General features: G+C 41.0%; 1 protein-coding gene across 9 annotated transcripts in view; it reads left to right on the forward strand.

Moving 5' to 3' along the window:
- Nucleotides 1–7841: 7841 nt before the first annotated feature.
- Nucleotides 7842–24979, forward strand: part of LOC111969681 (R3H domain-containing protein 2) — a 75593-nt gene continuing 58455 nt past the window's right edge. For 3 of the 9 annotated variants that reach the window (XM_023995850.3, XM_023995859.3, XM_023995851.3), the window contains exon 1: nt 7847–8610. The gene's annotated coding sequence lies outside the window, so the exon portion shown is untranslated. Of the gene's footprint in view, nt 8611–22077; nt 22481–24979 lie in introns of those variants that run through there. The other 6 variants (XM_023995855.3, XM_023995857.3, XM_023995856.3 and 3 more) reach the window with 4 other exon arrangements.

Raw genomic sequence — 24979 nt, forward strand, 5'->3', positions numbered from 1 at the left:
AACAGGTCAGCACCTCAGGAGTAAATGTCAGTTCATTCAGAGTTAGAGACAGCAGGTGCGGTAGAGTTATTTATTCTTATTTATTTATGCTTACTAAATATTGGTGGTTCTACAGTAGTTGTCTGTCGACATCATAGGGGTTATGGAGAGGTGCAAACTGCTGGGGAATCATTTCACATATCTTCTGAGAGAGAGGATCAATTACCTTGGAGGGAGGCCCCCCTCCGGTCTGAAATAGCCCCCGCCTCTCCTCTGCCACATTCTTTTTGGCTTTCACTTTGAAGTTTTTTCAGCACATCTTCATCCGATTTGGGTCCATCTTCGCTTTAATCTGTGTCGATTCATTAACTCTTCTTTCTTTTTGACAGTCGTGTTGTCTGTCTTTTCATCCTCCAGTACGTTACTAAATTCCTCCATCAGCTCCGACAATATTTTTTTTTTCATGAGCGGAGAAATGTGAACTTCCTTTGACGTGCAATGATCAGGTGGCTAGGGGACAAATAATAAAATGCCTAAATAACGTTCAGTAATGACAACAATAAATTATATTTGATGCTATTTTAGTTTATAAACTAGCTAGCTACAGTAGCTACCGTTAGCTAACAAATGAATTTTTGGTCTAGTAAATACTGGCAAATAACGGATTTTTATTTCAAATCAGCCAACCCATGATAACCTTTCACGATGGAGTTACAGTAGTCCTAACATCATTACATTGTTATTAATCCCAGTTTAAAACCGTTAATCATAGATTTACTCATCCAAATTTAAAATGAAGTGGTGCAACACATATCTGATTAATTACAAATTAGATTTACAAAACCTAGATGAGCTCTAACCTTAGATTCATTTAAACCATGTTGGTGCAGCCCACCCAGAGGGTATGACATTTTCCTCTGATTTTCAAAGCAGAATACATTTTAGCAATAACTTGTATCAATCAGTAGATAAAGCTGTTTAATAACCCATTAACTGCTCTCTTTCTAGATGCAGCAAGTCGTGTCAGAAGCTAGCAGATTAACGTTAGTTATTTACCAACAACAGCTGTAAAGTCCAAATAAAACTACATCACGTTTTGAATTTCACTTTCCTTGCGTTGTCATGAATCTTGCAAATACGTTTTGTGGGTCAGAGTGCAGTATTTATTTAGTATTAAAGGCCAAAAATACTGTAAGTTAGCATGTTTCTTACACATAGGGAGCAGTGTTACCAAGACAATTGTTGCCTAGCAACGTGTCGGTCAGCAGGAGAGAACGTTTTCATAGCTCGACAAAATCACATGATCGGTGAAACGGCTTTAGACCAAATAGCTATTGCAAAGAATTCGAATGCTTCCCCGGTCTGGATGACCTGGAATGATAAAGAGAAGATATCTCATGCTCACTAGCTTAATCCTCCTTCTCAGGATCATGCTCCATGCTCTAAATAACTCAACTATACCCCTCTGATTGGATAGAACAGATTAGGAATAGCTTCTACCAAAAAACAGTTACAGCTCTTTGTCGGAGTTTAGAGTGACAAAAGTGGTTAGCTAACGTCTACTAACAGCTCTCTGTGTCATCATTAATTAAGCAGCCCGAACAGAGCCGTTGCTATGGGTACTCACAGACAGAGGGCAAAGGTTATGACGAGGGTGAAGAGAGTGACCACAATCACACAACTTCTGACTACACAACTACTGACCACACATCTAATCACCACAACTACTGACCACAACTACCTGGCCACAACACGACTGACCACAAAACTACTGGTCACAACAACAAACCTACTGACCACAACTACTGACCACAACTACCTGGCCACAACTACAACACAACACGACTGACCACAAAACTACTGGTCACAACAACAAACCTACTGACCACAACTACTGACCACATACCTACTTACCAACACTACTGACCACTTCTGAACACAACTACTGACCGCAATTACTGACCAAAACCACACAACTACTTACCACAACTACTGAACCACACACCTACTAACCAAAACAACTGACCACACAAATGCTGAACCACACAACTAAGGACCACAACCACATAATTATTGACCACAACAAAACAACTGACCACAACTACACAACTAATGACCACAACTACTGCTCAGCACTAGCTCTTGTCCAGCTCTGGTCCTGGGCATAGCTAGCTAGCTCTGGCTCGCACTAGCTTTGGTCTAACTGGTTTGCACTATAAATTATAACTCGTTAATATGTATAAATGAGCATATAATACCTAACAACAATAATTGTAACTCTTGAACCGTTCAAGCTAGATACACCGAACCAACTTTCATATGTTCAGGCTATCCTAACTTTTCATGTACCTACTTTTTCAAATATAACACAGTTACCACAGTTACTACCGCAGACACTACCACTACGATAATGTTTTCCAAAACCATACATACTTTAAAACATTTTTGCTTTAAATAGTAAAAGTAAAAGGTTTTAAACTTCCACCACAAAAATACTTTTAAAGAGCTTTAGCAAGCCCCAGAACTTTACTTGTAAAAAGTTATTGTGAAGCTTGCAAATCAAAATCTCCAGCTTCAATCATTTGACATACTTCTTCTTCTTCGTCTTCTTCTTATTATTATTTAGCACGCTACTTCTCTTACACCGTTTAAGCTAGAGATGCAGCTCAAACGTTAAAATGTGCACAATGGTCATGCTTGAGTTGCTTGTATACAACTTTTTGAAATCTTGTATACTTTTTGAAATATGAAACTTTTCGTCCTCMTCGTCATCCATCAAAAAGGCATTATTGCAGGCCCCATTGTGACATTATCACTTCCAACTTCCATTAATTGTAAATGCAATAATGCCATTTTTGACACAATTCAGCTACTTTGAGCGCTTTGCAACAACTTAGACAAAATTTTGAACGTTTACATCTTTGTTTACTTCTCTGTTACTCATATGGTGTTTCAATCCCAAAYAATATTCTGATAAAACATTACAGCTGTTTTAGTAACCACATCAACAACATTTTCTGTAACTTTTTTGCAAACAACTGCCATTTTGACCACTACCCCAACAAGTCAGCAAAAACAGAGCATTTGACATTTTAGGAATAGCTTGAATCAGACAGTAGATAGAGCTGTTTTAGTTAGCCATCAACTACTCTTTTTCTAGATGCAGCAAGTCATGTCAACAACAGCTGCAACAACAGCTACAAATTCCAATAAAACTACATCACGCTTTGAAGGTCACTTTCTTTGCTTTGTCTAACAACAGTATCATGAATCTAACAAATACGTTTTGTGGGCCAGAGTGCAGTATTTATTTAGTATTAAATCACAAACGTACTGTATGTTAGCATGTTTCTCACACTTGCTTTAGCCATAAGGGAGCAATGTTTCCWAGGCTACTGTTCCCTAGCAACGCTTTGCTCGGCAGGAGAGAACGTCTTCATAGCTCGACAAATTCCCATGATTTATGAATCTGTTCGGACCGAACAGCTAGTGCTAAGATTTCAAATGCTTCCCTGGTCTGGACGACCTGGAATGATAAAGATAATATTTCTAAGGCTCAATAGCTTTGTCCTCCTTCTCAGGATCATGCTKCATGCTCTAAATAACCCAACTGGCTAGTTTGCCTGTCTCTAAAGACACAGGTGGGCTGTAKCCCTCTGATTGGATAGAGCGGATTAGGAATAGCTTCTAGAGTGACAAAAGGTGGCTAGTTAACATCTACTAACAGCTCTCTGTGTCATCATTGAGCAGCCTGAACAGAACCGTTGCTATGGATACTCACAGCCACAGAAGGCAACAATTATGGTGAGGGTGAAGAGAGTGACCACAATTACTGACCGCAACCACACAAATATTGACCACACAACAACTGAGCCACACAACTGCAGACTGCAGTCACACAACTACTGACCACAACTACTGAACACAATTACTGACCACAACCACACAACTACTTACACAACTACTGACCACAACCACAACTACTGACCACAACCACTGACCACAACCACACCACTACTGACCACAACCACAACTTCTGACCACAACCACACAACTTCTGACCACACAACTACTGACCAAAACCACACAACTTCTGACCACATCTAGTGACCACAACCACACAASTACTGACCACAATCACACAACTTCTGACCACACATCTAATCACCATAACTACTGACCACCACAACTARTGACCACAACCACCTGGCCACATCTACAAACCACAATGAATTACCACAACCACACAACTACTGACCAAAACTACTGATCACAACCACACAACTACTGATCATACACCTACTTATATAAACTACTAACCACTACTGAACACAACTACTGACCACAACTTAACAATTACTGACCACTAAACTAAGGACCACAACCACTCAACTACTGACCACTAAAGACCACAACCACTGAACACAACTACTGGTCATTTAGCTATTTGATTTGCAATTTTAGGACCCCTTTAGGTAACAAAATGAAATATAAAAAAACAATTTGATAAAATATAGATTTTGGTCTTTACTTCTAAAGCCCAGAGAAACACTTTGAATAACATTCATAAATGGCAAAAAGGATAGTAAAACCAAAAAATCGAAAGAAACAAGGTTTTGAAGTGTCTGTCCTAAATCTAGGGGATATAAAAAAACACATTTCACACATATTTAACACATTTTTGAGGGTAGGCACAAAACTACCTTGATTCTTCCATTAATAAAAACAAAATTGGTACTGGTTACCTTCAGACAAGTCCGGTGACACTTTTGGGGGTCGTAAAGCAAAATGGAGAACACCATCGTGTTCGTGAGAATCTCCCCTTATTGGGGTCCCATTATTTTGTAGCCCAAATGGTGCGGACGCTACCAAACAGAAGTTGGCACATCGATGGTACCGACTTCTGACACTTTTGGAGGTCGTAAAGCATAATAGTTTATAGGTCAAACCTTTCAGACGCTACAGACGTTTTCGTGAGGAGACCGATTTTCGGGATGTCTCATGGTCTGACAAACACMGCTCTAGCTCTGCCACCTTTCACCGCAGATGCGGAAGTGCATCATTGGCAGATGTGGGTGATTGAGACCAGAGGAGGCTGGTGGGAGGAGCTATTGGAGGAGGGGCTCATTGTAATGGCTGGAAAGGAACYATTGGAACAGAGTGGTTTCCGTGTGTTGGAAGTGTTTGATACCATTCCATTAATTCCATTCCAGCCATTACAATGAGCACGTCCTCCTATAGCTCCTCACACCATCCTCCTCTGATTGAGACACATCCAATGCAAAAACCCCAGATATATCTAGCTTAAACCGACAGATTTTGATGGGGATTTTTTTGTTATGTAACTTAGATGGATGCACCGGTGTGTCAATCAACTCTAGGGTGTTAAATAGTAAAGTAAAATGTTTTAAACTTCTACCACAAAAATACTTTTAAAGAGCTTTAGCAAGCTCCACAACTATACTTGTAAAGTTACCATCTTGTTATTATTACAAGTGCTCAGCATATATGGGAACTCCTTCAAGACTGTTGGAAAAGCATTTCAGGTGAAGCTGATTGAGAGAATGCCAAGAGTGTGCCAAGCGGTCATCAAGGCAAAGGGCGGAGAATCTCCAATACTTTCTCAAACACTTTTTTGGTTACATGATTCCATATGTGTTATTTCATGGTTTTGATGTCTTCACTATTATTCTACGATATAGAAAATAGTAAAAACAAAACAACTTGAATGAGTAGGTGTTCTAAAACTTTTGACCGGTAGTGTAAATTTGCAGAAATTCGCATAAAATAACCAACCAACAGTAACTCTTGAACCGTTCAAGCTAGAGACACTAAATCAACTTTCACATGTTCAGGCTATCCTAACTTCAAATTCTTTAACACTTTTATCAATTATGATTGAATAAATGTGCATACATCTGCATGAAATAACCCACAAACAGTAACTCTTGAACCGTTCAAGCTACAGACACCAAACCAACTTTCATATTTTCAGGCTACCCTAACTTTTCATCTATCTACTTTTTTCAACTAAAACCAGTCACCACCATTACTACTGCAGACATTAGCACTACTATAACATATTTCAAAACCATACATGCTTTATAACAAGCTAGCAAACACACCACATGTTCTTCAGGAAATGTACTTTTCAGTGATCACCTAAAGATCACTGTTACCTAAAGAGTTTACGAGACAGAGCTACAGTTAGCTATCAGTAGGTCTACATACAAACCTGTTGGTCCCATGTTTCATGAGCTGAAATAAAATATACCAGAAATTTTTCATACTCACAAAAAGCTTATTTCTCTCAAATTTTGTGCACACATTTGTTTACCTTGTTAGTGAGCTTTCTCCTTTGCCAAGATAATCCATTCACCTGACAGGTGTGGCATATCAAGAAGCTAACTAAACAGCATGATCATTACACACGTGCACCTTGTGCTGGGGACAACAAAAGGTGTGCAAACAAAACTAAGATGTGCAGTTGTCACACAACACAATGCCACAGATGTCTCAATTGCGGGTGCTATTTAATGAAGCTGCCAGTTGGATTTGTGAGGCATCTGTTTCTTAACTAGACACTCTAATGTACTTGTCCTCTTGCTCAGTTGTGCACCGGGGCCTCCCACTCCTCTTTCTATTCTGGTTAGAGCCACGCTGTTTGTGAAGGGAGTAGTACACAGCGTTGTACGAGATCTTCAGTTTCCTGGCAATTTCTCGCATGGAATAGCCTTCATTTCTCAGAACAAGAATAGACTGACGAGTTTCAGAAGAAAGGTCTTTGTTTCTGGCCATTTTGAGCCTGTAATCAAAACCACAAATGCTGATGCTCCAGATACTCAATCTAAAGGGCAGTTTTATTGCTTCTTCAGCTTCGTTTTCAGCTGTGCTAACATAATTGCAAAAGGGTTTTCAAATGATAATTTAGCCTTTTAAAATGATAAASTTGGATTAGCTAACACAAAGTGCCATTGGAACACAGGAGTGATGGTTGCTGATAATGGGCCTCTGTACACCTACTATGTAGATATTCCATTAAAGAAAATCTGCCGTTTCCAGCTGCAATAGTCATTTACAATATTAACAATGTCTACACTGTATTTCTGATCAATTTGATGTTATTTAGATGGACAAAAAAAWWGTTTTTCTTTCAAAAACAAGGACATTTCTAAGTGACCCCAAACTTTTGAACYGTAGTGTACATTTTACAGACACCGTATGTTTTACATTTGTTATCTTGTTGTTATTAGTCCCACCCTTCAGCTCCATTCAACCCRTCCCATCTATTTCTTAACACCATCCATATTGGATTTCTTTTTGCCATATATTTTTAAACTGTGCTGCTTCACAAAAGTACTGTACCTTTCTATTCTCATAGTTTATACAGATTGTAAATTAAAGATAAACATTTTTGCTAAAATAATWATTATATTATTGATCGATTGACTATGACTTTTAAAATCACCCAGTATTGCTATCTGCAATTCTTCAGCCATTCCTAGGCCTGTGACCAAAAACGAGCTACATATGGACAGTACCAAAATAAATGATCTAATGACTGCCTCCTCACAGGAAAATCTGCAGAGCTGGGAAGAATAAGAGTTAKAAGATGTTTGAATGATAGTGACCCGTCCTCCCAGGCTGCTGGCCTGGAGTAGGATCAGATAATTTGTGGAATAGTGGTGAGGTTTTAATGGGTACTGGGTTAGTTGGTAGGGCAATTTTTCACAAAGTGTAACGAATTCATCCTACACAATAGAGTAGGGGGCGGCATGCACCTATWACATTTGTTTGTGGACCGCAATAATACAGAAGAKMATGAAGAAGTGTTCGAGGGTAAAGYCTGGYGGGGGGCGTTCCTGRAGAGAATGCACATGCAGGAACACCCCGAATTGCGGGTCGCAATCACACAGTATTGGAAGCCGGAGCTGAAGGGAATCTCGTTTTTCTTTATWTTATCTAAAGTGTAAGGTTCTCGTTATTTCCGTTTTAGAAGTTATTGGATGCTTTCTCTCTGATTTGATCTTCAACGTTCGATGTAGATACCTCTCACGTGTGTGCGGTTTTGAGTCGATAGCGTTTGACAGTGCAGTGGCTTTCACCGTGAGCCAACTCAGCCAGGGCAGCGTTTGGTTAGCCATGGAGCCAACGTTACTAATTAACTAGCGATTTATTGTTACCATTATTAGTTAGCATTGGGTTAACCATTCGGYGGGTGGTTGACACGCGGTATCGCTAACGAACCGCATACATATCGGCATTTCTTCAATCGGCTCATAATCCATGATCCTGTCATTGATATTTTTTTTTATCGAATTTTTTCTTACGGTAACTAACGTTTTAGATAATTAGCTAGCTAAAGGAGCAGGTGAGCTGACACCTTGTTTGACAGCTAAGTTACTGTTACCGTTAGATAAGAAGAAAAGGCTAACTTGGTTGCTGCGTATTGTCCGTTTAGCTAGCTAACGTTAAACATTTGGGAACTCAGCACTGCACTAGCAGCTGCTAGCTTACCCTACACTAATGTTAACCTGTCTGTGTACCAGCAGTAGCTAACGCGTTAGCAGCCTTCAACTCGGGAAAACAAACATCGAAGAAGCTTTCATTGAGAGAAGACTCATCTAAACGGTAAACGAGAGTTTATTCTATATTCTACCAACCACTGTAAATTAGCTAACTAACTAGCTAGTCTACCTAATGTACTTGCCAGAAGATACCGACCCTATCGTGAAGCTATTTTACACTGAGACGCACTGAAGTCTGAACTCAGTCATGGCTACTACATTAAGACACAATGGAGCTGGTGTGAGAMATGGGTTGGAAAACGTACCTCAATGCAGGGATGGGATATGCCACTGTACTCCACATCGTACCTATAATCAACACTGCTCTTTAAATACTGCTAGTTTTCCCTGAAAACTGCCCTTTTTGTCCTCCATGTTAACTAGCAGTAGCCACAGCATCCATTATGAAATTACATGTTGGGTTGAACAACAAATGAGCTGATTGGCTGACACTGCCACTATCAGGTGGCTCCTGATAGTTAGCATTATGACGAAAACTTGGAGTACAGTGGCATATCCCATTCCTGCATTGAGGAAAGTTTTCCGACCCGTATCTCGTGTCGGCTCCACAGTGTCTTTAATGTAAACATGATTGCATTCCCGAACGCCGTGCTTTGCAGTGTGAACGAGCATAACGGTAGGGTCGTTGTCTTGACATGCGGCACTTGGGGTGGACACCCACCTCAATCAATGAGAGAGGATTTTGAAATAGACAAGATGGTGGCGAACACATTGGATTACCTCATGGAGCAAAACAATTATTTCATTTAATAACGGAGCATTTTTTTCAATTCAAATGAACCCCCTGCAACTAGACATGGAAGTTTAGAAGATGTGTTGTCTTCCAAGTCACTGTGCTATGTGTTACACAAACTACTTTGTAACGGCTGTATGGAAAGCATAGCTATATCTTGTTATGGTCTCAACATATGCAGTGTGTGTGTGTGTGTGTGTGTGTGTTAGTCATTGCCCCTCTACCTGTATTTGTGGGAGAATAGTTGATTTCTGGATGTTTTGTTGGATACCCTACATATCAGACAGTGTACTAGGAACTGTGTTGTGGGAGAGATTGAAAGCTTTACTGGAAATATAGCCTCAGCCTGAGCCTACATGTTTTGGGAAGCACTATTAAAATACTCTTAGTTGTAAAGGGGATCAAATACCCATCATATACTATACAGCCTAAACTAACAGTACTCCACAATCTGGTTTGAATATCACAGAATAGCATGGTCTATTAGATTAGTTAATGTAGCCAACTTCAGTCCCCTCCCTCCCTCAACTCATCTTGCCTAATGAGCACATAAGAGCTTGGCTAGGAAAAGCATGTAGTGCAGATGACTGTACGCTGCTCACTCTCTGTGCAGCAGCAGCATATAGTCAATTGGTGTCCGAATGRTATGGGTGGGGCATGTGGTTTTTAGAGAATAGCTTGTGTGGTTTTAGGAACAGGCTTGTCTTCGATGGGTGAACCATTGATTCAACAGTCTGCTCCTAATGAAGCGGCTGTGTGGTGGGAGCTGCCTGCTGTGGCTGCCTGTCTCTTGTCATCCACCTCAATTTGCTATTGCACTGGTGGCTGTACCCTAACTCTCATTTGGTACAGAAACACACATGGAAATATGCAGTTTCCCTTGTCAATTTGTCCTTATTTGAGCCTGTTTAGTTTACTTTTTTTTGATTGGAACATGAAAAGGCTCAAGAGGCATTTGATTTTCTATCCTTAGTTTGTACCATGTGTTATCTAGCCACATTCAAAAAATAATAATAATAGATCAACGGGTTTGACTAGATTAGACATACAATTGATAGGCTATAGATGGAAGTAGTATATCATAAATATTATTTTTTGAGACYGAGATTTGATAGCCCTGAGTAAATGTGATTCCAGTGATGAGTCATCTCATTCTGTTCTACCCTGTTCAAAGGCACTTACATATTTTGTCTTGCCCATTCTCCCTCTGAATGGCACACATACACAATCCATGTCTCAAGGRGGCTTAAAACCTCTTCTTTAACCTGTCTCCTCCCCTTCATCTACACTGATTTGAAGTGGATTTAACAAGTGACATCAATAAGGGATCATAGCATTCACCTGGTCAGTCTGTCATGGAAAGAGCAAATGTCCTAATGTTTTGTACACTCAGTATCCTATCTATCTGACGAACTAAAAATCACCGAAATTAAAGCTAGACGGGGAGATCTGAAAATACCCATATCGGTGTTAATTTTGTTATGTTTGAGCAAAGAACACAGCATAAGCCATGGCAAAATTCATTGAATTCAATTGAACTTGCTTTAAAACMGCATTTTTCTCTCCGCTGCATTGCAAAATGGGAATAATTGCAGGAAATCAGCTTTAAAAACAGAAGAAAAWAAATCTCTGCTCCATGGATACATTTGCAGAATAGCAGGAAGTTGGCTTAAAAGTGCAACTGTTTCTATACCTTTTTGATGCGGATAAAATCCTGGGGTAGATTCACCGCCATAGAACCCTATCCCTACTCATCAGTTTGCCTACCTGAGATCTGCTTCTGTGTTTGCAGCAGTGGAGATGGTGGCTTTTGCTAGAGAGATGTGAAGAGATATTTATAGATCTTTGCCTGAGCACAGAGCTGGTGCTACTGCTGCTTCTCTCTCCCCCCCTCTCTCTCTTCACCCTCTCCCTCTCCTTCTATCTACCCCCTCGATTTATCTGTATCTCTCCCTCTAGCTGTCTTTCCCTCCACGCCTTGCTAGATGTATATAATCCTTCCACTGCTTGCTAGATGTAAATAATTGATCAGAACTGGAGGCTGGGAGGGAATAGGTGACTGGTTGCAGGYCTCTGGGTCCAGGTTGACATTGGACATGTGTGTGTTGGTTGCATGGCTGTGGGTCCAGACTGGATCAGACCTGTCATTACTTTCAGTAGCTTGACTTACATCCATTTGACGACACATTTTAATGCGAATATTCCAAAATCTGTATGAAAACATTATGCACATTGTCCCACAAGATGTTTCCATCAAATGTACTTTTTGCAGATGAAAGGCTGTGCGTGATGATGTAGTGCATATGAAAATAACATTTTTTTTGTGGTTAAATTCCCATGTACTGAATTAAAAAATACAAGTTACAGGGGTTTCCATCGCATTTTCAATTCTACTGATAGTTTTATCCCAAAAAAGGTTGCGTTATATAGCGACTGTTCCCACTCTGGTCTTGGCACGTGCAGATACAGTGCAGGTATAGCCTACATGATGACATTGTTATGGACAAAGTAGCAAGAGCATTTTTTTTGTTGTCAAACTGCAGTCAAGAATCGATCGTCATGTCACCAGAATAAGACCCTCGATATTTATTGGAAAGGAGCATCAAGCTCATCACTGTGCACTTTCCCCACCCTGTGACGTTCATCACTTATTTAATCTGTAATTTGTAGCCTAATAAACTGCATACTTTCCCAAGTCGTGGGGGGAGGACCCCACAACATATCATCGCGTGACTCCAAGTTACTTCGGTATAATGGTTATTATATAAATATTTGCACATAAAATAATTTCCCACCGCCAATTCTCGCATAAATCATTTTACAGGCAGAGAAAGATCCCACCTTGTCTCGTGTATTTTATTTTGTCGACATTAGCTGTTTCAGTCAGGCCTGTCGTGACATTATTTTATTCAACATGTACTGTTATCGCCTAAAAAGGTTGGAAGGCAGCAAAACCCTCACTGTGAGAAGACGGGAACCGGTATCGAGGGGGAGAGAAACTGGATCATTTGTCATCACTATTAGATCTAATATTTCAGTCACAAGATGTCCAAACAAAAGCACGCAATAAATCCATTGTTGTGAGATGTATACATTTGGGGCAGCAAGTAGCCTAGTGGTTAGAGCGTTGGGCCAGTAACCGAAAGGTTGCAAGATCGAATCCCCGAGCTGACAAGGTAAAAATCTGTCGTTCTGCCCCTGAACAAGGCAGTTAACCCAGGCCGTCATTGTAAATAAGAATTTGTTCTTAACTGACTTGCCTTGTTAAATAAAGGTAAAAAAAWTGTTTAAAAATGAAAGGAAGAAATATATATACAAAAAAATAAATGGCAATAAGATTTGGCTACAGCTGCTGGTCGTTCTGTGTTTTGGGGGATTGGACATGTTATGACTACGCTAGGAGTGTGAATGGTTAAACATTAAAACGAAATTGGGATATTAACTTTCAGAAAACAACGGAAAAATGTTTCTTCCACAAAATGAAAGGCACAGACGTGCCGTTATCACGAAACTACCAATAACAGGTCCCGAATCATCATAAAGGGAAAAATAAAAATGTAACATACCTAATGCAACAATGCTGTAACATTAGTATGAGATTAGCATCTTTCAAATGAAATGCCATGAATATAAGGTGCTCGGCACGTCATCGTTGTTATTTTGAAAAATGGCAGAAAAATGGCAGTATGCGACAGCAGCGAAAATAGCCTGCTCTGCCCCCAGTACAGTATCGAGTCTGCTGCTGCTCTCTGTGCTTTTAGCTGACCCCGTATATAACGTATATCTTTATATATTTATATCTATATACTGTATCGATTTTTATTTCTATGTACTGTATACGTTTTTCTTTCCTCCGCTCCTGACTGCATATGCTGCTATAGAAATTGAATGACTAGAACGTACATCCCCATTCAAGRCAGTGATGGCATAATGGGTGGTTATAAACGGTTATGACAGTTTTATTTTAATGATTGTCTTCATCCATAACCGTCGATTTTATACGGTAATTGTGCAAGCCCTAATGTTTATCAGTGCAGTGCCTAGCTAGCTAAAACTCCATCCCTGTGTTTGTCAGTGACGCTAGCTAGAACATTTTACATTTTAGTCATTTAGCAGACGCTCTTATCCAGAGCGACTGACAGTAGAGTGCATACATTTTATTACATTTTTTTATCTTTTTTTACTTTTTTTATTTTATTTTTTTATTTATTATTTTTAATTTTTTTATACATACTGAGACAAGGATATCCCTACCGGCCAAACCCTCCCTACCGGCCAAACCCTCCCTAACCCGGACCTGTCTCTTATACACATCTAGATGTGTATAAGAGACAGTGCGTCAGTCTGCCCCAGTGCCTGCGTCTCATTGTGAGTGAGCCATGCACAATACAGGTCGCGGGAGACGATGCTCGCAAATAGATTTTTAATTTTGGAATATTGATAAGTGGCAGTTGATGTCAAGTGCGCGTTGTCTCAATGCTCATTTAGGTTAAAACACTTAACAGACTAGATTGATCACAAGGGCAAGTGGCGACTCGATAAAGGGCTTATGGGCCAAGTGTTTGGTTTGAGATTCAGCCTGTGACTACATTTGATYGAACGTAATAGCCCCCTAGCGGTCATATGGAACTGGACTATCATACGCAATAGGACCAAAATCTGCATGTGGAATTGTAATGTTTTGATTTTGTTTGAATTAAGCCACAATATTGTACATTTTAACTAGCCTAACTTTTGCAATTTTTTTTTCATGATGCATGAGAGCGTGTGCATGCATGCATACATAWCGGTGTCTGCGTGTGAGCGAGGTGCATGCAGTTCATACCTGTGTGTTAGGCCTGGGTGGTATCCAGATTATCTTCAAACTGACCTTGTGCCATACCGGCATATTCGGTAATACCGGCACTGAACACAAGGGGCGCTTAAAAAAAAAATGAAAAAACACAGCCTTTGTACTCCGAAGGTTAGCAATGCTAACAAATGCATATAAAATGCCATAGAGCATGCCAACTAAATGCTAATGAGTGCATTGCGAACAATTTATATAGTGTCTGACCTAAAGTATTTGCAGGACAGACATCTCAGCTCATATTTATTCAAGTAACAAAAAAAATCTTTGCTGTTACCKAGCAATGCTTGATTTTGGAAAAAGCTCACCACTAAATAGCATGTTATCAGCATGTTAAATGTGCAACTGGAGGGAAAAAAATTCTAGACCACCTTTACGTACATACCCCAACCAGAAGTCATGCATTACAGGCAACATCCGCACTGAGCTAAAGGCTAGAGCTGCCACTTTCAAGGAGCGGGACTCTAACRCAGAAGCTTAGAAGAAATCCCGCTATGACKTTCGATMAACCGTCAAACAGGCAAAGCATCAAAACAGGACTAAAGGGAAGCACAGCCAAGAGCTGCCCAGTGACACAAGCCTACCAGACGAGCTAAACTACTTCTATGCTTGCTTCGAGGRATGTAACACTGAAACATGCATYAGAGCATCAGCTGGAAGACTGTGATCATGCTCTCCGCAGCCGATGTAAGTAWGACCTTTAGACAGGTTAACATTCACAAGGCCGCAGGGCCAGACGGATTACCAGGACGTGAACTCTGAGCATGCGCTGACATACTGACATTTTCAACCTGTCCGAGTCTGTAATACCCACATGTTTTAAGCAGACTACCATAGTGCCTGTGCCCAAGAACTAAGGTAACCTGCCTAAATGACTACCGACTCGTAGCACTCACGTCTGTAGCCATGAAGTGCTTAGTAAGGCTGGTCATGGTTCACACAATGACGGCCTATCGGGGAACAGTGCCTTGTTCAGGGGTAAAACGATCTTGTCAGGTCGGGCATTCGATCTAGCAACCTTTCGGTTACTGGCCCAACGRTCTAACCACTAGGCTACCTGCCTAGTGGTTTGTTCAGGCATTCTTGAGTCTGAAGCAGATWTGCACCTTTTTTTAAACATTATTTGATTTATATCGTGATAATATTTGTTATCGAATGATAAAAAAAAAAAAATATATATATATATTTTTTGATATTGTGATAATTTATTTGCCATATCGCCCAGCCCTATTATCAATCATTGTTTTTGAAACCAGTGGACAGGCAGTGATAAGCCAGTGGAAAAATGTGCTCTTGCAACAGCTGCATAGTGCGGATCCCAGCCTATGGAATAAAAGTGGGGCTTTAATTCATGCTGGTAAGATAAATCCATTGGAATAATGGACACATGCTCAAACTCGTACACGTTTGATAGACTTAAAGGGGCAATCTGCCAGCAAGCAAGTGCTCAGCATATGTGGGAACTCTTCAAGACTGTTGGAAAAGCATTCAAGGTGACTACCTCATGAAGCTGGTTGAGATAATCCCAAGAGTGTGCAAAGCTGTCATCAAGGAAAAGGGTACTTTGAAGAATCTCATATGAAATATATTTTGATTTAACACTTTTTTTTGTTTGTTTACTACATGATTCCATATGTGTTATTTCATAGTTTTGATGTCTTCACTATTATTCTACAATGTATAAATAAAGACCCCGGAATTAGTAGGTGTGTCCAAACTTTTGACTGGTACTGTATGTGTGAAATGTGTCTCGAAACAGGGGCAGCGGGAAAAATACACTTAAAWWGCGAATGAATGACGCTTATCTTGTGTTTCATTTCCATTCTAGCCAGGTAGGCTATACTCCGGTTGTAAAGATAAGCAATGTGCTTAATACTAGGAAAGGTGAGAAATAAATATAGTAGGCCTCGTCTATAGAAAGCTGATGGGATCCTCCTGTTTTTAATAGAGGCCATCACTCTGTTTTCTCACGCAATTGCATAGCCTATAGAAATGTTGCGCAACATGAGCTCTCATMAAGTGTTTGATTCGATTTTCGATAGCATTTGCAATGATGTCAGAGTTATTTAGAGGGTCAATAGAGTGCTGAGTYCCAGGCAGTTAGCAAGTTTGGTAGGCTACTAATGATCAGCAGCAGCATCAGAGCTTGGAGAAGCCTAATTACCATGACTAAACCATCACATGGAATTTGACTGCCTTCATGACTCTCGACCGCCGGTCTGGAGCTAACCCCAAACTTCTTCCATTTAAGAATGATGGCKACCATGTACTRMTACCTTTAATGCTGGAGAAATGTTTTGGTACCCTTCCCCAAATCTGTGCCTCTACACAATTCTGTCTCGAAGCTCTATGGACAATTCCTKCAACCTCATGGCTTGAGGCTCTAGCACTGCGATGCAGTGCCCTAGACCACTGGGACCAAAGGAACAAAGCCTACCATCAGTAACACACTACGCCGCCAGGGACTCAAATCCTGCAGTGCCAGACGCGTCCCCCTGCTTAAGCCAGTACATGTCCAGGCCCGTCTGAAGTTTTCTAGAGAGCATCTGGATGATCCAGAAGAAGATTGGGYGAATGTCATATGGTCAGATGAAACCAAAATATAACTTTTTGGTAAAAACTCAACTCGTCATGTTTGGAGACAAAGAATACTGAGTTGCATCCAAAGAACACCATACCTACTGTGAAGCATGGGGGTGGAAACATCATGCTTTGGGGCTGTTTTTCTGCAAAGGGACCAGGACGACTGATCCGTGTAAAGGAAAGAATGAATGGGGCCATGTATCGTGAGATTTTGAGTGAAAACCTCCTTCCATCAGCAAGGGCATTGAAGATGAAACGTGGCTGGGTCTTTCAGCATGACAATGATCCCAAACACACGGCCCGGGCAATGAAGGAGTGGCTTCGTAAGAAGCATTTCAAGGTCCTGGAGTGGCCTAGCCAGTTTCCAGATCTCAACCCCATAGAAAATCTTTGGAGGGATTGAAAGTCCGTGTTGCCCAGCAACAGCCCCAAAACATCACTGCTCTAGAGGAGATCTGCATGGAGGAATGGGCCAAAATACCAGCAACAGTGTTGTGAAAACCTTGTGAAGACTTACAGAAAACGTTTGATATCCGTCTGTCATTGCCAACAAAGGGTATATAACAAAGTATTGAGAAACTTTTGTTATTGACCAAATACTTATTTTCCACCATAATTTGCAAATAAATTCATAAAAATCCTACAATGTGATTTTCTGGATTTGTTTCTCATTTTGTCTGTCATAGTTGAAGTGTACCTATGATGAAAATTACAGCCTCTCTCATCTTTTTAGTGGGAGAACTTGCACAATTTGTGGCTGAATAAATACTTTCCCACCCCACTGTATAACCACAGTAAAACGAGTCCTGTATTGACATACCTGAAAAAGGCCGCCTTTCAGCAAGGAAGAAGCCACTGCTTCAAAACTACCATAAAGAAGCCAGACTACAGTTTGCAACTGCACATGAGGACAAAGATCGTACTTTTTGGCCATCGTTATGTTTGGAGGAAAAATGGGTGTGCTTGCAAGCTGAAGAASACCATCCCAACTGTGAAGCACGGGGGTGGCAGCATCATGTTGTGGGGGTGCTTTGCTGCAGGAGGGACTGGTGCACTTCACAAAARAGATGCCATTATGAAGGAGAATTATGTGGATATATTGAAGCAACATCCCAAGACATCAGTCAGGAAGTTTATGCTTGGTCGCAGATGGGTCATCCAAATGGACAATGACCCAAACATACTTCCAAAGTTGTGGCAAAAGGGCTTATGGACAACAAAGTCAAGGTATTGGAGTGGCCATCACAAAGCCCTGACCTCAATCCCATGGAAAATTTGTGGGCAGACCTGAAAAAAATGTGTGCGAGCAAGGAGGCCTACAAACATGACTCAGTTACACCAACTCTGTCAGGAGGAATGGGCCAAAATTCACCCAACTTATTGTGGGAAGCTTGTGGAAGGCTTTTACTAGAGTGTATTGTCGTGGAAATTCTACACAGGGACACTCAAAGTCAATCTTAAATGAATCATTGTTTATTAACAGCAAGCTGGAAAGGTCACAGTCAAACTTAAATGCATAAAGTACCGGTCTGAAGTGAGCTCCCCCGGGGCAGTCCTGTTTTCTTATATAGTGCTTACAAGTTATATTTGCATTATTCATCTTATTCATCGTTCTTAATTCATCATTAACGTTTGGTTCATGCATGTGACCGACCAATACTGGTTCATACATGTGACAGACCAATACCTCACGAGGCTTCTCCTCTCCATGCGGAGACCTTGAAACTGAGATATCCCTTTCTGTTCTCAAAACAAAGTTCTGTGCGTACTACCAAATTGCACATACTGATCGTGAGGATTCCTCCCAGGCACGTTCAATCAGTCACTTGCATGAACACAGAAATTGGTTATTAGAAAAGCACAAACATAACWATTTCCATCGCATTATTTTCATATGTTTTACRGTTTAGAAATGGAAGCACTTTGTATATATATATTTTCCCACGMAAGTATTTGGACAAATCCACTTACTGTATCAAAGTAGTCAAGAGTTTAGTATTTGATCGCATATTCCTAGCACGCAATGYCTACATCAAGCTTGTGACTCTACAAACTTGTTGGCTGCCTTTTTGTAGTTACTTTTGGTTGTTTCAGATTGTTTTGCCCAATAGGAACAGAATAATGAATGTGTTGTCATTTTTGTAAATAAGAATAGGATGTTTTTCAACACTTCTACATCCATGTGGKTGCTACCATGATTATGGAGTATCATTAATGAATTGTGAATAATGAGTGAGAAAGTTAGATGAACAAATGTCCCCCCCCCCCCCCCCAAAAAAGCCAGCCCCTCACCTTTGCCATTAACCAGGGGTATGATCTTTGTTCCTCGAACTTTCTCACCGAAGCACAGKCAAAACAAACTTTAAATGCATCCCAAAAATGTGTAGTCACACGCTTGATGTCAGGGGTCGCGTTAACGCAGGATTCTGCATTTTTCACGCAGAAAAGGAAAGAGAATATATCTTGCTGCTTTTTGTAAATGCAGATCTGAGATGCTTCTTATTTGTCAACTCTGCTCAGGTTCAGTAAGGGTTTTGCTCCAGATCATCTATGTGAAAGGCCTAATTTCATGCTTCAGCTGCACTATCTTTGCTCACATCATTGGATCACCAGACAGCGCTCTGAATGACGTGTAGGCTACTTTTCTCTGGTACTTTCCTCCATTGTAAATTGCAAAACGGTTAATGTAGCTGGCTACATTCTTTCAATGATAAACATTAGAAATATGATGGCCTTGCATTGTTTTTTGCAAAAAAAACCAACCTTGCTTTTTCGTTAGCTAGTTTACTTGTGTGACTGCTAGCCATATAGGCAGAGTTGCAAAGAAAAGCCATATCTGACTGGCCAATAAATATAAAAGACTAAGATGGGCAAAAGAACACAGACTCTGGACAGAGGAACTTTGCCTAGAAGGCCAGCATCCCAGAGTTGCCTCTTCACTGTTGATGTTGAGACTGGTGTTTTGRGGGTACAATTTAATGAAGCTGCCAGTTGAGGACTTGTGAGGTGTCTGTTTCTCAAACTAGACACTAATGTACTTGTCCTCTTGCTCAGTTGTGCACCGGGGCCTCCCACTCCTCTTTCTATTCTGGTTAGAGCCACGCTGTTCTGTGAAGGGAGTAGTACACAGCGTTGTGCGAGATCTTCAGTTTCTTGGCACTTTCTCGCATGGAATAGCCTTCATTTCTCAGAACAAGAATAGACTGACGAGTTTCAGAAGAAAGGTCTTTGTTTCTGGCCATTTTGAGCCTGTAATCGAACCCACAAATGCTGATGCTCAACTAGTCTGAAGAAGGCCAGATTTATTGCTTCTTTAATCAGAACTGTTTTCAGCTGTGCTAACATAATTGCAGCTGTGCTAACATAATTGCAGAAGGGTTTTTCAAATGATCAATTAGCCTTTTAAAATTATAAACTTGGATTAGCTAACACAACGTACCATTGGAACACAGGAGTGATGGTTGCTGATAATGGGCCTCTGTACGCCTACTATGTAGTATTTTCCATAAAATAATCTGCCGTTTCCAGCTACAATAGTCATTTACAACATTAACAATGTAATGTCTACAATGTATTTCTGATCAATTTGATGTTAATGGACAAAAAAAACAGTATTTCTTTCAAAAACAAGGACATTTCTAAGTGACCCCAAACTTTTGAACGGTAGGTTATATGGTTTAAAATGTGGTGCAATTTCGTCAGCTATTTCTGGAGAAGTGCAAATTTCATCTGTAAGATGGTTCCTGCAATCAGTATAATGTTAAGTGGACATTCCTTCCCTTTCTCTTCGTATTGGATATTTATCCAGCTCCTATGAACAGTTTGGATGTGCGTAAAACCCTCCGGTTTGTTGCCTTGTCTGTATTATTATGCGCCCACGGGGAGCAAATGTGTTGCTTATAACTGTATTTAGACACAGCCTATTTAAAACAAGTTTTTTTAAAAATTAGAATTATACTCTGTCTTTTTAGGCCTTATCAATAGTCTGGTGAATTGAATCTTGCTGATTTGACTACATTGGCAAGTCCATGTCCAGACAGCAATTTGCAATTGATAATTTGCAATTAGCCCCTATATCAGTGTAATGCTATAGCCTGTGTTTTTAACCATTTATTTCCATATTGGAGAAATGCATTTTAGAACAATGTGGACTGCAAACATGTTCAAAATATTAAGCAAATGTGGGWCATATAATGAACTAGGTTATTATGGAGTAACAGAGTTGAGAACGAAATGGGATGAATGACCATAAATACGCAACTTGGAGCAACCACATATTTAGCCATGGAGCATGTTCTGATTGGCCAGTGAGGGGGCAAGCCTCGACACACCCACAACTTGTTTAATCATCTCAACCCCAGCTCTTTCGCGCCGCTACTGCTCCCGTAATTCCGGTGAAAAATGTCATTTCAAATCCAAAATACTGGAGTGTAGAGCGAAATGTACAAATGTCATCTTCACTGTCAAAAAATGTGGTGTATGTCCTTTTTGGTTTACCTTGATGCTGGAGCTCCTCTCCATCGTTTAATAAACAAAAGAAAAATACTTGTGAGTTAGGTGGCCAGTGGCACTGTTTCCCCTAATGCGGATCTCAGCTTTAAGCTGATATTGACACATTTTACAAGGAATTTAATGCACACACGTAATTCAGTGTATCTGTCTGGTTACTTCTCAAGGTAAACTGAAATTCAAAWTTTCTGAATTGACCCCAATCCTGCTGTTCTTATGACCCTTTTCAAGTCCAATCCAGCCTCTCCCTTTCTGATGCTGCTGAACTTTTGACTGCCTTTTAAACATGCTGTGCTGCAGTGAGGGCTTGTTGCAGGGAGAACTAAGGAAGATGATTCAAATCCATTCATCCTGTCTAGGGAATTATCTTTTCCCCCCGCTAATGAGGTCTTTCTTTCTTTCTGCTCGTCCATACACCTGCAGTGCATTTCTCCTACCACCACCAGTTTGTTTTTCATCCAAACCCAAAGGCACTGAATGAGACTAGTGTAACAGAGAATCTAGCSTAGTTGGTTGTAATTGAGGACTTGACGGTTAGAGATGGTCACATGGCTTGCTCTTGTGGATCTAGGTTATATGTGGCTTCCTATACAGCAGGGAGGGATGCAATGCAAACCTTGAGTGGGTGAATGGAGGAATTAACATTTCATTGTCCGTTTTTCCGTCGTTGAAGTGTGTCTTGCCATCGTGCTGCTCCCCCAGTGACACKGTCCTTTAAACAGCTGGGTTTCCTCACTAGCCCTGGGCTGCCTGTCAGCACAATTATATTGTTACTGAGAGAGAAAGGGAGTGCGAGGAAGGGAGGGTTGGTGAAGGAGTAGAGTAAGGCAGAGCAGTGTGCACATGATATAGTGAGAGGAGAGTGCTCGCTCGCTCTCTCGCTCACCGTCTCTGTGCTTGTACACTTCATTCAGAAAAAGGGGCAGTCAAGAGGGGGTCCTTCCTTCCTCGTTTCCAAAACCCTCGACGTAGAATAGCTCCGACATGTACAGCTAGCTAGAACAGCCGGAGAGGACAGACAAGACCGTGAGTGCTCCCAGACCATGAAATAAGCTTTAGGCTAGCGGTAGCTAGATGACCGCGGGGGACGGATGGATTCTCCTCYGATACAGTCAGTGTTTATTGAGACGAAAGTGATGTCAGCGATCTGCTAGCGTAGCGCTATGTTGTAGCCTGTCGTTCCACCCGATCATTCATCCTGCAAAACCTCTGCATGGGAGCTGCAAATCTCTGAACACAGTAAGCAAGCGATGTGTGTTTGCGTGTGCGCCACTGTTTTGTATTATTCACATTTACCAGTTACGCGGGGTGTGTCAAAGTTAAACTTCAAACTATTATTCGGTGGATTGCCTTAGCTTATCGCCTCTTATCCGTCTCTGTTCGTGTCCTGTCTTTTGTAACGTTGCTAAAGTGTGATTTAGCTCGCTGCCTGGCTCTACGGTAGCTGACATCTATCTGGAGCTTAGCYTAGCTTCTATAAAGTACTGTTTTATAGGGCTGGGAATCGCCAGGCACCTCACAATACGATATTATCACGATACRTAGGTACCGATTTTTATGTGTTTTTGATTCTGTGACTCTTCATTGTGATTCGATGTTCCAAACATATTTCTCACCATGCGTCTGCTGCAGGGAGATGGGAACATTAGAAAACACGTTTTTTTGATCAGTCAAAGAAATAAAAGTGCCGAAAACAAATTGGCTCCCTATTTTAAAAAGCTATTTTGGGAAATGTTGGTGCAGATACAGCCAACTAGCGCAAAAATATTATTGCGATATGATATATCATCTAAAATAATATCCCGGTATGTAACTTTCGATTTGTCCCCTTCTATTTACCCTTCTGTAATCTGTTCACCTGCATTGGTTTTTAGATGGTTTGGATGTACTGGTTTTAATTGTGACGTTAATGAAGTCACCGACTATCTAACTATGTCTATGGACTGTTCCATTTTATTAGTGGTGCATGTAGGCTACGCTGCATAATTATGGCTTTATATATTGTGCTAGAGGGTGAGTGGGTGGGMGGGTGGGTTGGCTGGTGTGATACCACACACTTTGGTGAAGAGAGTGCTGAGGTAATGAGGAATTCCCTGCTACTGTGTCGTCCTGTAGGCGGGCGGGCGGGAGGGAGGGGGGGGCAGGGGTGGAGAGTTGACAGGAAGGGTCCGTCACTTTGGAACCTGTCATAGAGCAGAGAGGATGGAAGGGAGGAAGTAGAGGGAGGGATAACGGAGACTGAGCCAGGAGAGATGGAGACAGGGAGTGAAAGAAGGGGGGAGGAAGGGAGTGGGAGCGAGGTCACCCCGTTGGTGGCTTAGTTGGTTTGTGCATCTATGCAGAGGAGAGGAAAGACAGAATTTGTCATAAGGAGCCTGCTATCCATGGAGATGTGACAGCAAATAGTTGATTCTTACAAAACATTGGGTGGGAACATCTGGAACAACCATTAAGACTAACACAGAACATAATGTGCTAGGAACAGAGGGGGGCGGAGAGATGGGGAGAAAGTGGGTGCAGGTGACAGAAAAAGAGGGTGGGTTGGAGATGGAGGGAGAAAAGAGTGTTTGCTAGAGGGAGAGAGAGAGAGAAAAAGGAGCACTTGCGACAGAGGCGGAGAATCTCAATTGCGTACTCCCCGCTTCCTTTCTCCTCGCTTCCTTTCTCCTCGCCTCCTTCTCAAAACCCATTGGATGAGAAAGCCAGAGGTCCTTCTCCTACAATMGGTTTTGAGAAGGAGGCGAGGAYAGAGTATGCAATTGAGATTCTCCCAGAGACTGAGAAAGAGAGCAGCAGCAAAGCCCTCTTGAATAAAAAATCTGCTGCTATTTATAGCATAGTGTCTTCTTCTCTCCCTCACACCAATCGCTCTCTCTCTCTCGTTTCTCTTTCTGTCTCATTTGCTCTTTCAGGTGAATGAAAACCTGCCGCCTTTACCACGTAATGCTTGGTCTCGCCTCTGTATACTATTTAGCCATTTTCCCGAGCCTTCTTTGTCAGATGGTGTTTGTGACTGTCACTTTGTGTTACTATCTAATGTGGGGAGTGTTAAGCAAATCTATCTCTGGTGAGACATGGGAGATATTTTGATGGGTGTGTATCAGATACTATTGATTTAAATAAGGTGTTGCATAGGTTTTAGATGTCAATATCAGGGGCTTTTAACTTCTCTGGGATATGTGGGACGCTAWCGTCCCACTTGGCCAAAAGCCAGTAAAAATGCAGAGCGCCAAATTCAAATAAATTACTATAAAAATCAAACTTCCATGAAATCCCACATGAAAGACACCAAATTAAAGCTAKAGCCAACATGTCTGATTTCAAAAAGGATTTACGGCGAAAGCACACCAAACGATTGTTAGGTCAGTACATAGCCACAGAAAAACACAGCCATTTTTCCAGCCAAAGAGAGGAGTAACAAAAAGCAGAAATAGAGATCAAATTAATCCTAAACCTTTGTGATCTCTTATCAGATGACACTCATAGGATTCATGTTACACAATACATGTATGTTTTGTTCGGTAAAGTTCATATTTATAATCAAAATCTGAGATTAGGGGGGACGCTACGGTCTCACTTGGCAAAAGCCAGAGAAAATGCAGAGCGCCATATTCAAATTACTATAAAAATCTAACTTTCATTAAATCACACATGAAAGATACAATAAAATTAAAGCTACACTGGTTGTGAATCCAGCCAACATGTCAGAATTCAAATAGGCTTTTCGGTGAAAGCAAC

The sequence above is a fragment of the Salvelinus sp. IW2-2015 genome, linkage group LG11 (genome assembly GCF_002910315.2).
Source record: "Salvelinus sp. IW2-2015 linkage group LG11, ASM291031v2, whole genome shotgun sequence".
Lineage (NCBI taxonomy): Eukaryota > Metazoa > Chordata > Actinopteri > Salmoniformes > Salmonidae > Salvelinus > Salvelinus sp. IW2-2015.